Source organism: Schistocerca nitens, chromosome 2 (genome assembly GCF_023898315.1).
Source record: "Schistocerca nitens isolate TAMUIC-IGC-003100 chromosome 2, iqSchNite1.1, whole genome shotgun sequence".
Taxonomy (NCBI): domain Eukaryota; kingdom Metazoa; phylum Arthropoda; class Insecta; order Orthoptera; family Acrididae; genus Schistocerca; species Schistocerca nitens.
Genome location: NC_064615.1, coordinates 788059896 through 788070739, shown reverse-complemented (window position 1 = coordinate 788070739; position 10844 = coordinate 788059896). Strand labels below are relative to the sequence as shown.

General features: G+C 42.2%; 1 non-coding gene across 1 annotated transcript; it reads right to left on the bottom strand.

Moving 5' to 3' along the window:
* Positions 1 to 3816: 3816 nt before the first annotated feature.
* Positions 3817 to 3889, bottom strand: Trnaa-cgc (transfer RNA alanine (anticodon CGC)). The gene has a single exon. It is a non-coding gene; the product is annotated as a tRNA-Ala (tRNA).
* Between the last annotated feature and the right edge of the window lie 6955 nt (positions 3890 to 10844).

Genomic DNA, 10844 nt, shown 5'->3' with positions numbered 1-10844 from the left:
GGGTCTGTCACGTTGTCCAATCGGCTACAGACTCAAATCTACGGTTGTTTGCTGACGATGCTGTACTGAACGGGAAAGTGTTGTCGTTGACTGACTGTGATGACGGCAGGTTACTAAAAATTTAAGTTATTGCAGATGAGTAGAGAAAATAATTTGTAATGTCTCAGTACAGTGTTAGTGCTGTGGGGCTTGATACAGGCATTTCGTTTAAATGTCTAGGCGTACAAATGCAAAGCGATATTAAATAGAACGAACACATACGGTTGGTCATAGGGAAAGCGATTTGTCGACTTCGGTTTATTGGGAGAATTTTTAGGAAAGCGTAGCTCATCTACAAAAGTATACGTGTTAAAAAACAATAGTGCGATTCATTTTTGAATACCACTCGAATGTTTGCAATCCCTGGCGGCTCAGATTAAAGGATAACATCGATGCAGTTCAGAGGCACAGTGCTAAGTTTTTTTTCCCGTAGGTTCGATTAGCACGTGAGAACTAAGGAGATGTTTCTTGAACTCAAATGGGAATTCCTGAAGAGATGTTCGTTTCGTGAAACAGTACCGAGAAAATGTAGAGAAACCCACTTTTGTAGCTGATTCGTTGATTGACTTTTTTTTTGGGGGGGGGGGGGAAGTGGAGGGGAACATTTTCTAACTGACTACGTGACGTTCCTACTGCCGCTGTCGTACATTTTACGTACGGACCGCGAAAAGAAGTAAAGAGAAATTAAGGCTCTTACAGAAGCATACAGATAGCCGTTTCTCCTGCGCTCCATTTGCTAGTAGAACGGGAAAGGAAATAAGTAGCAATGGTACGAGGTACATTCTGCCGTGCATCGTACGGTGGTTTGCGCTGTACTTATGTAGATATAGGTGTGTATAAGTACTTTCGTATGTATAGTGTATAAAATTGCTTTTCCTGGTGAGAGTAATAATCATATTTTATAGCACAGATGTGATGCAGTCCTTACTTGTTACACATACGTCACATCTATTTCATGAAATCTGGTAATATCAGACTCTGTAATACAATTTGAAAATTATATTGAATATTTTTATTGAAATATGTCAATATCAAATGAACGGTTGTCCAGTTGCGCGTCAGGAATTACGTCGTTTAGACAGGACCCTCCATAAGTGTATTCATTAGCAATGTTCTTTTCGCAATTGTGGGTTTGAACAGCAACTCGTATCTTATTGTGAAACGTCACATTAATATACTGTACGGTAAGTTTGGCGTAATCTGCATAAGTCTTCTTTTAATTTTCAACGAAGTGGTCTCGTAGACATATGGGAGGTCGATTCCACCCGAAACCCGTAATTTCGTTTGTTATTATCAGATATAGACCAATAAATTCTGTTTACAGCAATGAAACGCTCTAGTCTCCAGCTCGACAAAGGGAGCGACGGACGGTGCAGGTTACCTCTAAACCATCCAAAGCGTTCTTTTGCTGTTACTATAAATTACCTGCTGTTGGAGTGGAATAACTGGCGCGCAACACAAAGCGTTCTCCACAATATTTACGTCTCCCGGCCGCCATAATCCGTGCTATATAAGCCATAACACCCCTTGAGAAATTAGGATCGCAGCTGGATAAGGCGTGTTTCGCTAACTCTCATGATACGTACGGCCCTGCTAAGAACATCGATACGAAGAGTGAATTTGTTAATCTTGCGGGGACCAGGTGTTGGTTGTTTGGTTGATTTGGGGGAGGGGACCAAGCGGCGAGGTCATCGATCCCATCGGATTAGGGAAGGATGGGGGCGGAAGCTCGCAGTGCCCCTTCAAAGGAGCCATCCCGGCATTTGCCTGAAGTGATTTAGGGAAATCACGGAAAACCTATATCAGGATGGCAGGATGCGGGTTTGAACAGTCGTCCTTCCGAATGCAAGTCCAGTGTGTTAACCACTGCGCCACCTCGCTCGGTACCGGTAGTGCAAGCGAGTGATTACACACTTAACAATCCGCGCGGAGTGGCCGCGATGTTTCAGGAGCCATGTCACGGATTGCGCGGCCCCTCCCACCGGAGGTTCGAGTCCTCCCTGGGGCTTGGGTGTGTGTTTTGTTCTTAGCATAAGTTAGTTTAAATTAGTTTAAGTAGTATGCAAGTCTAGGGACCGATGACCTCAGCATTTTGGTCCCTTAGAAATTCACACACACACTTGAACACTTGAACACACTTAACAGAAAAAAATTTCACAACTTAATTTAAGATAGACGATTTACATAGGGGACACACTGGTAAACTGAGCACATTTAATCATTCAGTTAAGGCAATGTGAATTATTGCTGAACTGTCTACAATACATACACTACTGCTAATGTGAAAAACGTGCCGATAAAAATATCTGACAGTGTAACACCCAAATAAATATTCAAAGCTCCACTAATTAAAGCATCAACTTAACACCAGAATCTATTTGTGGACCAAAGGATTTAAGCTTATAATGTAAAATCAAATTACTTGCTGGGGCGCCACCAACTGTATCAGAGATCACTATTATGAAAGTACGTTACAGTAGCCAATATAAGGATAACTCGGCATCAAAAACTTTTAAAAAGACCAAACACCAAAGTAAAAAAAGGAATATCAAAATTTTATTTACAGTCACCAACGATCAGAATAATCACCGTACCCTTCCGTGGTTTTTAATCTTATACGGGTATCTCACCGACTCGTCACCACCGATTTCTTTCAGATTTATGGAATGTGCAGGGCTTGGCCAGAAATGATAGTGACAGAAGTTAGAGCGGACGGGGAGAGGAATGCAACTCTTACGTTAACGTAGTTTGCAGGCAACTGATGACGCAGCGGAAAGACTACAGAACGGTAATCTGAAGGTCATGGGATCGAATCCCTAGGCAGAAATTATTTCTTTCGTTTTCAGTTTTAATGTACCTTGAACTACAAGTAAACCGAAATAATGTACAATACATAGCATTTACTAATATTTTCGGAAGAGGACTGGAAGGGAAGGCAAAGGAAAATTTGGGATAGCAAAGAAAATATTTAAAAGACAGGACTGTAATTACACCATCCACGAGTACTCCAGGAAAAAACTATAAGACACACACGACAAGTTCGTACATAAAATTATGTCCTTTCGTTATTCCACAGTTGATGATTTACACTTCCTGGAGTTATACTCGTCATCCTTTTCATGAAAATATTGAGACATACTATAAATTGTGCGTCTCAGTTTATTTGCTGTGTAAGTAGCGTAGAAATTTAAAATAAATGCGGTTCCCACACAGAGAGAGGTTCGACCCAACGACGAACGGTTTATCGTTCCGTACTCTATCCAAGGCGCCAACCGCTGCCTGGAAACTACGCTGACATAAAAGGTTCATGCCTCACCCGATCCGAGCCAAAAATACTATTTTTATGGTTCCGAAGCCGAATCGGTGAAAACCCTATAGGATCACTTTGATGTCCGTCTGTCTGTCTGTCTGTCTATTTGTCTGTCCATCCAGCTGTTCAAAACCCTTCTTCGTACGACGTATGTACTTTAAATTTATGTAACATGTGAAGGTCTATGCTCCCTTGGCGGTATAACAAATGTTAGGTTCTAAATCACTGCAGTCAAAAGATACAGCCAGTTATATCACATATTTTGGTACTTGCAGACTCACTTACTATAGCTTAGTGGTGGTGGTGGTTAGTGTTTAACGTCCCGTCGACAACGAGGTCATTAGAGACGGAGCTCATGCTCGGGTTAGGGAAGGACTGGGAAGAAAATCGGCCGTGCCCTTTCAAAGGAACCATCCCGGCATTTGCCTGAAGCGATTTAGGGAAATCACGGAAAACCTAAATCAGGATGGCTGGAGACGGGATTGAACCGTCGTCCTCCCGAATGCGAGTCCAGTGTGCTAACCACTGCACCACCTCGCTCGGTACTATAGCTTACTTCCACTTGATGTAGAATAATGAAATTATGAAATTTGGCAAGTAAAGGAAACAAAATCAGAAACTTGTTAATTTGTAATTATATCACACGAAAAAATTCTTTTTTCATTTGTCATCCGACCTCGAACTTGAAAGTAAAACGTTCTCGAAAGGCTTGGAATCCCTGGGACTATCTTACCAGTATCAACGTCGATCATAGGCAAAAATCATAGCACTCATTGATTCCCACAATGGATGAACTCTCAGTACACAACTATGTTTGTGTGGAACCCACAGCGCGCTAGTCCTGCTCACACCTGGACAGATTTTCTAAACGCTTGGCCATCTGGAGCTCCTCTTCCGTCACTTTTATTTATGACCAAGTCTACAAATTCTATAAATTTAGACGAAGTGCCTGATGACGACGAGGCGCGATCCCTGTCTTATTACAAACAGATTTCCAATGACGCGGGTTAAATCACAATCCAGATTTTATGCCGAAGAAGGACAGTGAGATCTCCCTCTGAAACTGTGTCTAGAACTAGACAATGACATTCGACTCCAGTCGCAAACAGATCGTTCCACTAGTTTTACATTAGATACAGTAAAAAGAGCTAAGTTTTACAGCTGTATAAAAGAAAAAAAAATACAATGCTGCCACAGATACTGCAGCACCTTAACAGCAATAACATATAGTTTATGACAAAGAAACAGTTTAGCATCTGTAGCATCACTTTGCCACATAAATAACATAGTGATAAAAGCCGTTTATGGCAAAATACCGCCCAGGTGGTCAATGAGTGTGGTCACATTTAAAAACCCCAGAAGCAAGTAGTGGGTGAGGCCAGCATCAGCATGGTTCATTACCATGGGTTGCTTACTCAGGGGAAAGCATACATTCAGGGGAAAACCTATTGTTGTCTTTTGATTGACAGTTCCTTAAACTACTGTTGTGCTACATTGATTATGGCCTCCTGGGGATAACCTGTCCTTACCTCTCACCTACTCATCTTCCTCCCTGTCTTCCACTATAACCCTTCTCAAAACCTCCTTCACCAATACATGCAAACTTTTTTATCAAACTATAGACAAATCCTCCCCCCCCCCCCCCCAACATGAACCATACACCTTGCCGTTGGTTGGGAGGCTTGCGTGCCTCAGCGACACACATAGCTGTACCGTAGGTGCAACCACAACGGAGAGGTATCTGTTGAGAGGCCAGACAAACGTATGGTTCCTGAAGAGGGGCAGCAGCCTTTTCAGTAGTTGCAGGGGCAACAGTCTGGATGATTGACTGATCTGGCCTTGTAACATTAACCAAAACGGCCTTGCTGTGCTGGTACTGCCAACGTCTGAAAGCAAGGGGAAACTACGGCCGTAATTTTTCCCGAGGGCATGCAGCTTTACTGTATGGATAAATGATTATGGCGTCCTCTTGGGTAAAATATTCTGGAGGTAAAATAGTCCCCCATTCGGATCTCCGGGCGGGGACTACTCAAGAGGGCGTCGTCATCAGGGAAAGAAAACTGGCGTTCTACGGATCGGAGCGTGGAATGTCAGATCCCTTAATCGGGCAGGTAGATTAGAAAATTTAAAAAGGGAAATGGATAGGTTAAAGTTAGATATAGTGGGAATTAGCGAAGTTCAGTGGCAGAAGGAACAAGACTTTTGGTCAGGTGAATACAGGGTTATAAATACAAAATCAAATAGGGGTAATGCAGGAGTAGGTTTAATAATGTATAAAATAATAGGAGTTCGGGTAAGCTACTACAACAACATAGTGGACGCATTATTGTGGCCAAGATAGACACGAAGCCCACGCCTACAACAGTAGTAGAAGTTTATATGCCAACTAGCTCTGCAGATCAAGAAGAAATTGATGAAATGTATGATGAGATAAAAGAAATTATTCAGGTAGTGAAGGGAGACGAAAATTTAATAGTCATGGGTGATTGGAATTCGAGAGTAGGAAAAGGGAGAGAAGGAAACATAGTAGGTGAATATGGATTGGGGCTAAGAAATGAAATAGGGAGCCGCCTGCTAGAATTTTGCGCAGAGCACAACTTAATCATAGCTAACACTTGGTTCAAGAATCATGAAAGAAGGTTGTATACATGGAAGAACCCTGGAGATACTACAGGATAACAGATATATTATATAATGGAAAGACAGAGATTTAGGAACCAGGTTTAAAATTGTAAGACATTTCCAGGGGCAGATGTGGACTCTGACCACAATCTATTGATTATGACTGTAGATTAAAACTGAAGAATCTGCAAAAAGGTGGGAATTTGAGGAGATGGGACCTGGATAAACTGAAAGAACCAGAGGTTGTAGAGAGTTTCAGGAAGAGCATAAAGGAACAATTGACAAGAATGGGGGAAAGAAATACAGTAGGAGAAGAATGGATAGCTTTGAGGGATGAAGTGGTGAAGGCAGCAGAGGATCAAGTAGGTAAATGGACAAGGGCTAGTTGAAATCCTTGGGTGACAGAATAAATACTGAAATTTAATTGATGAAAGGAGAAAATATAAAAATGCAGTAAATGAAGCAGGCAAAAAGGAATACAAACGTCTCAAAAATGAGATCGTTAGGAAGTGCAAAATGGCTAAGCAGGGATGGCTAGAGGACAAATGTAAGGATGTAGAGGCTTGTCTCACTAGGGGTAAGATAGATACTGCCTACAGGAAAATTAAAGAGACCTTTGGAGAAAAGAGAACCACTTGTATGAATATCAAGGGCTCAGATGGAAACCCAGTTCTAAGCAAAGAAGGGAAAGCAGAGAGGTGGAAGGAGTATATAGAGGGACTATACAAGGGCGATGTTCTTGAGGACAATAATTTGGAAATGGAAGAGGATGTAGATGAAGATGAAATGGGAGAGATGATACTGCGTGAAGAATTTGATAGAGCACTGAAACACCTAAGTCGAAGCAAGGCCCCATAGTAGACAACATTCCTTTAGAACTACTGACGGCCTTGGGAGAACCAGTCCTGACAAAACTCTACCATCTGGTGAGCAAGGTGTATGAGACAGGCGAAATACCCTCAGACTTCAAGAAGAATATAATAATTCGAATCCCAAAGAAAGCAGGCGTTGACAGATGTGAAAATTACCGAACTGTCAGTTTAATAAGTCACGGCTGCAAAATACTAACGCGAATTCTGTACAGACGAATGGAAATACTGGTAGAAGCCGACCTCGGGGAAGATCAGTTTGGATTCCGTAGAAATATCGGAACACGTGAGGCAATACTGACCCTACGATTTATCTTAGAAGCTAGATTAAGAAAAGGCAAACCTAGGTTTCTAGCATTTGTAGACTTGGAGAAAGCTTTTGACAATGTTGACTGGAATAATCTCTTTCAAATTGTGAAGGTGGCAGGGGTAAAATACAGGGAGCGAAAGGCTATTTACAATTTGTACAGAAACCAGATGGCTGTTATAAGAGTCGAGGGACATGAAAGGGAAGGAGTGGTTGGGAAGGGAGTGAGACAGGGTTGTAGCCTCTCCCCGTTGTTATTCAATCTTTATATTGAGCAAGCAGTAAAGGAAACAAAAGAAAAATTCGGAGTAGGTATTAAAATCCATGGAGAAAAAATAAAAACTTTGAGGTTCGCCGATGACATTGTAATTCTGTCAGAGACAGAAAAGGACTTGGAAGAGCAGTGGAACGGAATGGACTGTGTCTTGAAGGGAGGATATAAGATGAACATCACAAAAGAAAGACGAGGATAATGGAATGTAGTCAAATTAAGTCGGGCGATGCTGAGGGAATTAGATTAGGAAATGAGTCACTTACAGTAGTAAAAGAGTTTTGCTATTTGGGGAGCAAAGTAACTGATGATGGTCGAAGTAGAGAGGATATAAAATGTAGACTGGCAATGGGAAGGAAAGCGTTTCTGAAGAAGAGAAATTTGTTAACATCGAGTATAGATTTAAATGTCAGGAAGTCGTTTGTGAAAGTATTTGTATGGAGTGTAGCCATGTATGGAAGTGAAGCATGGACGATAAATAGTTTGGACAAGAAGAGAATAGAAACCTTTGAAATATGGTGCTACAGAAGAATGCTGAAGATTAGATGGGTAGATCACGTAACTAATGAGGAAGTATTGAATAGGATTGGGGAGAAGATGAGTTTGTGCCACAACTTGACAAGAAGGAGGGATCGGTTGGTAGAACATGTTCTGAGGCATCAAGGGATCACCAATTTAGTATTGGAGGGCAGCGTGGAGGGTAAAAATCGCAGAGGGAGACCAAGAGATGAATACACTAAACAGATTCAGAATGATGTAGGCTGCAGTACGTATTGGGAGATGAAGAAGCTTGCACAGGATAGAGTAGCATGGAGAGCTGCATCAAACCAGTCTCAGGACTGAAGACCACAACAACAACATAGACAAATAATTAAGTTAATCAATTAATTTACCCCACCATGTCTGGGAAACCCCAGCCCTTCTCCTCCTCTCCCCATCTGGTAACTGGCGAGAACAGGACTCAGTTGGTCGTCTGTTTGGTGGGAAAGCAATTGCAGTCTATTGCAGTCTATGGAACATTTTTAAGCAATTTTTTGTAGATGAGGCAATGTGTGGAATATTATTTAAACATTTTATAGGATTCAAGGTAACATTTAGAATATAGTTTATTTATAAATTTGCAGGGATATTGACTGCACTGTGTGGAATACTGTTTATTTAAAGATTTTAGGGGTGACAATGCACTATGGAATATTTAAACAACTGCATTATATTTTTATCCCTAATATGCAATGAATATCATCAACATAGCTAAGTGCACGTAATTACATTGTTAAAAATCTTTTCCACTGGCTGCAGGGCTTTTTGCGCCATGCTGACCGCTTCATGTGCTCCCACACATGCAGGACCCACTACACCCACTTGCTAATCCCCTAACAAGACCGTCATGTGGCAGCAAATCTTTCCTATTGATGTCTGAGAAAGTCCTGTAGAAACACATGCTCTGTCTCACTCCCTCCCTCCCACCCTCCCTTCCTCCTCTCTCTCTCTCTCTGTCTCTCTCTCTCTCTCAAGGAGCCATGACCTGTCATGTGCCACTGCTGGGCCTGAACGCTCCATTGGTCGTCCTCAGACCAAACTTCAAGCAAAGCAGCGTTTTTCCCAGCTTTGGAAGTCTTGGAAATATTCCCTCACTCTAGCAGATTGACGAATTAAATCAATAATCTTTGTGTTTGACAGTTGTTCATTGCTTCCTAATGATGGTCACTAGGACTAGAACACTTGGTGAGATTCAATCTTACAACCACCTGGTTTGCAAACCCTATTGGAGTTTTTCCCCTTGCCTCCTATCGGCGGATACTGACACAGTTAATTTATTCAGTAGGAAGTCCATTATGTTGGAGGCAGCTGAAAATTTCAAATTTGAGGTCAGTGGCTTGCTACATCCTTAAACAACCTATGGAGGGGTTGGACTGGTGTGTGCACGCAGTATCACTATCAGAAACAATAAAATGATCAGTTGGTAATTTGATGTTGTGATTGGGTTTTTAAAGCACTGTATAGCTTCTAAATTGGTTCTATCTAGCACATTCACAAGGAGGAAGAAAGGTCCGCTGCTTGAAAGCATAGAAGCAACAACAACAAATACCTCTGCAAAACAGTCCACTGTGATTTATTGAGGACCACTAACCATGACACACTTAAACCACGATCCAGCGCACAGTAATAGTGGCTGTCATGGCTAGATGTCGGAGATGGCTATCAATTGGGAATTTGACATTACAATTGGGTTTTTAAAGCACTTTGTGACCCCTAGGTTGGTTCTCTCCACTACATTCAAAGGAGGAGGAAGGGTCTGCAGTGTGATAGGCTAGAGACAACATGAACAAATATCTCTAGAAGACAGAGTCCTCTGAGATGTATTGAAAACACAAACTTAAACGGCAGTCTAATCCATTATAGCAGTACTTGTCATGGCTGTATGGCGGAGACCGCAATCAGGTGTGAATATAACGTCATGAATGAATGCTTAAAGCACTGTAGAACACATAAATTGGTTCTCTCGACTACATTCAGAAGGAGGAGGAGGAAGAGGAAGGGTCTACTGCATGATAGGATAGAGACAACAGAAAATACCGCTGCAAGACTTGTGTCCAGTGTGATCTAGTGAGAACCACTAAACATGACACGTTACGTCTGTAGCAGTAGTTGTCTCGGCTAGATGTCAGAGATCACTGTAACATTCATACATACTATGGGTTCATGTCCCGCTGCCCACTTGCAGTGCCCCACCCACTTGTACACCACCACCACCAATGTTCAGAGGCTGGAGAAGACTGCTGCATTTGCGGACGCGCGCGTATGCCAGAGTGCACCACCCCAGCCAGAGAGGACATCCAGGGATGACTGGAGTGGTAGGCATTCGGATGTTAAGACACATGATTATGGAGACAGCACAATGCATACTGCGCATCAGTTCACTATTCGGCTATGCAGAGGGCGCCACCGCCGATACTTCCTCCTGCAGCTACAAGCTAGAACCGACTAGCAGGCCAGCCCTAACTTTTTTTTTTTTTTTGTACCCACCACTCTCAAGAAACTTATGGTGGAAATACCCATTTGTTCCAGGCACAGGCTGCCTCCACCATGTAACTCCCATGCCAGACCGTGTGATCCACCGAAACCAGCGACATACTTATCACTATAATTACAATAAAGTATTACGTTTCCAGCCTCAATCTGACGGCATTCGACAATGAGTGAAGTATCGGAAATACCTCCTCTTGACAGCTGCAGCTCTGGAAATATCAATATCTATGTTCCTCTTATGACTGGACATAATTTTCAACTTAAAATCTTTCATCTCCTTATGGCTATCGGTTCGCTGAAATAGCAATCTACCACATCAAATCCATACCTCCCATATGACAAGACACAGCCACTTCCTTTGCACATGTCGGAACAAAGACCACAGTACACTCCAAC